Raw genomic sequence first — 5,144 nt, 5'->3', positions numbered from 1 at the left:
GCTTCCATGATGATGGACCCCATTCCCATCATGCTTCTCCTCCAACATACCATGGATTTCTTATTGCTTGTTTCCCTGGGGACTCCTGCCTACTATATAGACTCATCTATTTTGCCTGAGATATCAGAGTTAGTTTTGCTACTTGGAATCCTAAAATCCCGACTAATTTGGACTTCCATCTCTTCTCTACCACTTAAGAGCCACATGGTCCAATAGTTGTAACTTAGCCAGTTAGACCCGTAAGTTCTTCACCAGCAAAATAAGCAGGATAATGAAAAAATGCAAAAAAGTGTTGAGATTAAATAAGATAAAACATGTAAGTGGAGTATCCATCACTGTGTCTCAGAAAAGACCCATAGCTCAATAAATCAGAGGCATCATTACTATTTATTTAGAATAAACACCATGATTTAGGCTAGACTTCATGTTGAATATTAACAAAAATAGCTGGCTGTACTTTCCTTCAGAATTGCCAGAGAGGGGAGACTACAACTTCTCTTGGCATAAGTTCCAGGAATTCCAACTTTTTCCCTATACTCTAGGTCTTACAACTCTCCTTCTATGACCTGAGTCTCAGGAAGAATAAAGCTGTTAGTCACTTCTACGCTTCAGTCAAAATTCTGAATCTTTTTGAGTCCAGGGGAAAAAAAATCTTTGCCCTACCACACACATTGCCAGGTTTTCTAAAACTTCCCTTGTGGGCATTGCTGTTGTGTGGGTCATCGCTGTTCACTGTACTCTTGGTATCCTCTCCAGATCAAGCCTTTTGTGCTCTTGGGTATCAGTTGTTAGAACTGTGTCTGTAAAAACCGTTCCAGACTTATTTCCAGCAGTGCCTTCTTTTCCATTAAAAAATATATAGAGAGAGACAGAGAAACCCCCAAATGACAATAATGAATTATTTTCTCACAGTTCTGGAGGCCAGAAGTCCAAGATCAAGGTGTCTAAGGTTTGGTTTCTCCTGAGGCTTCTCTGCTTGGTTGAAGACAGCCGTCTTCTTACTGTGCCCTCAAGTCAACTCTCCATCTGTGTCTCCATATCCTAACCTCCTATTTGCCAGTCAAATTAGATTAGGGACCACCTTATGACCCCATTTTTAACCTAATCACTTCTTCAAAGACCTGTCTGTGAATACATTGACATTCCGAGATATTGGACATAGGGTTTTGACATATGGGTTTTTAGGGAACACAATTCAGCTCAAAACAGATGACCAGAAATTCTTTGTCACTTCCAATGAACCTAGGGGTCTCTGTGGCTCCTTCAGTGACAGAATATGGCAGAACTGATGCTGTTCCAGTCTCTAGGCACAGACCTTAGACTGACAACTTCTTTCCCCTTGGAACACTCTCCAGGAACCCTGAGCCCTCTTGAGTTAGACCAACCATCCTGAGATCATTGTGCAGCAGATGCCGTATGTAGATATTCCGGCCAACTGTCTTCCTTGCCCTGACCTCCAAGCTATCCTTGCCACAGTGCTAAACACCTTACCCGCTAGATAGCCTCACCAAGGTCCTCCAGACCAGCCGGTTACCATCTGAATAGCTGAACATCACCAGTCACCTAGGCCAGAACTTAGGGGAGCAAAAGAATTATTCAGCTGGATGCTGCCCAAATTCATGGCCCATAAAATCACGAGATAAAGATATTGTTTAAAGCTGCTAAATTATTGTTTCCATGCAGCAACAGATAACCAAATCCAAAGTTCAGGGAAGAAGTCATAATGGAATCAGAAAATATTTATAACTGAATGATTAGGAAAATACTAAATACTGAAAGTTTATTAAAACTTAGGAGATGCAGATAAAGTGGAACTTAGAAGTATATTTATAGCTTTAAGTACTTCTATTGGGGGGGGAATGAATGAACTAAGTATGCATCTTCATATACAAGAGAAAGAACAGCAAAATGAATAAACTTGGGACCTAAGCCTACAGATTAAATCTTCAAGTCTGTGGGACTCCTGAAACTGCAAAATGTTGTGTAGAGGTGGGAAAGGCATCTCAATAAATTTACATTTCTGTGTGCTGGTGCCCGCTCCTCTGACTTCTCCATGTAAGTTTGTTCGTTGCCACGGCCACCGTGCTTGTGGCTGCGAAGGCAACTGTGGCTTCTTGTGTGTGTGTGTGTCTGTGTTTGGACTGTTAGTCATTTTTCTTCCCACTAAATTAATGACCACTAAAAGGTGGTAATTCTCCCAATCCAACCATAAAAGTCTTGCGGGCAGTCCATGAGGCTGCTCATTTTGCTCAGGCCTGTGCCCCCAGGATGGGTTCTCTCACCTGGCCTACGCTTGGCCACCATTTTTACCTGAGTATCTAGAAGGCTCTGATGACACATCCTTGCCTCACTGGTCCTCAGCGCCCACCCACTGTTAGCTACCGGACTTTGGCTATTGTTCTGACATTGAAAACCCTTCAGGATCTGGCCCCTATCCACCTGCATGGTCTTCCATTCAGGACACACCTGAATATATCCTACACTTGCTAGCATTTCCTTCCTGTCATGCCCTGCACATATCCATCCGTCCCCCCGCCACTCCCCAGCCCATGTGTGCTGAGAAGAAGGAGACTCAAGGAGGTAGAAGGACAGAGACTCAGACTGACCAGAATTTAAGTTATGGCTTTGCCCCCCCCCTTTTTTTAAAGATTTTATTTATTTATTTGAGAGAGAGAGCAAACATGAGTGGGGTGGGGTCAGGGAGAGAGGGACAAGATGACTCCCTGTTTAGCAAGGAGCATGACGCAGGGAACCGAGCCACAGGCAGACACTTAACCGACTGAGGTACTCAGGTGCCCCTGGCTTTGCCTTTTACTGGTAGTCACCTTGAGCACATGACCATACCTAGTTCCAACTCCATTTCTTTGCTATTATAAAGATGAAAGGGACCGTTCCTCAAACAGTTAAGCACAGAGTTAGCACAATAACCAGAAATTCACTCTTTGGCGTATACTCAAGAGAAATGAAAATGTATGTTTATAGAGAAACTTGTGCATGAGTGTTCACAACATTATTCATAAGGGCCCAAAGTAGAAACAACCCAAATGCCTATCCACAGAGGAAGGGGGTCAGGAAACTGTGATATTTACATACAGTGGAGCATCGTGCAATTGAGAGGTGTGAAGTACTGTGGTATGATCGAACCCCGAAAACATGATGCTAAGTGAAGGAAGCCAGTCACGGAAGACTACATATTGTATGATTCTATTCGCACAAAATGTCCAGAACAGGCACTTACATGGAGACAGAAAGTAGGTTAGTGGTTGCTTAGGACTTGGGCTCGATGGATCATGGGATGTCAGCTCATGGGAATGGGGTTTCCTTTTGAGGTGATGAAAATGTTCTAAGAAAGAAGTCAGATGCAAAAGGTCACAAATTACAGGATTACGTTCATTTGAAACATCTGGAGTGGGCAAATCCATAAAGACAGAAAGCAGATTCATGGCCAAGGGAGGAAGGAAAAGGAGAACGGGGAGTTACTGGCGGATGGGTAAGGAGTGTGTGTCCAGGATGATGGGAGGACCTGAACCTGGGGAGAGCTGGTGGTCATGCCACAGTATGGATGTACTAAATGCCACTGAAGCGTGCACTCTAAAATGGCTATGTTATGTGAAATTCACCCCGATAAACAAAAGACGGAAAGAATCAATGGCACATGATAAGTGTGCAATGACCACTATCTGCTGTTATTTTTCCCATCGTCCCTACCAATCTGTCACCGAATTCCTGCCTGCCCCATTCCTAGCACAGCCGTTGCAGGGTCTGGGTGGGCTGTACTCAAGTTTTAGAGACACTTTACACAACACTTTACTTCACACAGGTTAAAGTGCACCCACTTCCCATCTTCAATAATTTTTTAATGTAAAATAATTTGAGGGGTGAGTCAATAATTTGGGTGGTTCAGTTCATTAAGTGTCCAATTCTTGATTTCAGCTCAGGTCTTGGTCTCAGGACTATGAGATCGAGCCCCATGTCAAGTTCTGCACTGAGCGTGGAGCCTGCTTAAGATTCTCTCTGTCTCTCTCTCTCTGCACTCCCTGCCCATGCTTGTGTATCTCTTAAAAATAAACAAACAAACAAACAAATAGAATATTTTAAAAGTAACTCTGCTTTCAAAATTAGCTTGCTACAAGAAGCTAGTTGAATCCATTGTGCATACTTGAGCATTCTGAATTCCGGTGGATTGAGAAAAACCACGCTGACAAATTGCTTTCAAATGCAGGGGAATTTGTATGTATTCAAATTTCAACCTTTAGGGCACTGAGCTCATGTTACAGTTTGGAGACATTTGATGAGACAATTTTATTCTCATGATTTTCCTTTCTTATCCAGGACTTCAAACATTTTTATGGCCCTTCCCAAGGCTGTAGGCTAAAAGTGCTAGCTCATGATACTTAGTGAATGAATGCCCTTTTGGTTTCTATCTCATTATTGGCAAATTCCTTTTCATATAAAACTCCAAATTTTCTTCTGCGGTTGTTTTTTGTGTTGATATCATATTGGTCTCCAATAGAGGATTCTTCTCCCACTGCCAATTCATGAGGGGCAGATATCTGATCCCCAAATATATGACATTCATTGACCTACTTGTGTACCCACTGCCTGGGCATCCATCAGTCGGCTCAAGGGATAATCATGTGGTTATAATCAAAGAAGATACGTCTGCACCCAGTAAGCTAACAGGAAACTTAAGACATATAAGGCGTGTGTCACATGTCCAAAAAGTATAGTACTTACTATGAAATGAAGGAGCACAAAATAGACAAATGAGAATTCAGAAAATGAGTGTTCAAGGAAGGCTACCTTCGAGGCGGCCATCTTTCTCATTCATTTGAAAGGACAGACAGGATTTCCACAGTAGAGAAGGAAGATCAGACCAGGAGTTCAGGGGTAGGAAAAGAGTGTGAGCAGGTGGAGTGTATTAGTTCCCTGTTGCTGGTATAACAACATACTAAAGCCCAGTGGGTTTAAATGACATGTATTTATTTTTTAGAGTCCTGGAGGCCAGAAGTCTGACAGTCACCTGGCTGAATTCAGACGTTGGCAGGGCTTTCTGTTCTGTCTGTTCTGTTCTGTTCTGAGAGCTCTAGGGCAGACTCCATTTCACCACTCCCAGCTTCCAGAAGCCACCTGCATTCCTGGGC

The sequence above is a fragment of the Mustela nigripes genome, chromosome 2 (genome assembly GCF_022355385.1).
Source record: "Mustela nigripes isolate SB6536 chromosome 2, MUSNIG.SB6536, whole genome shotgun sequence".
Taxonomy (NCBI): domain Eukaryota; kingdom Metazoa; phylum Chordata; class Mammalia; order Carnivora; family Mustelidae; genus Mustela; species Mustela nigripes.
This window is presented reverse-complemented; position numbering follows the sequence as displayed.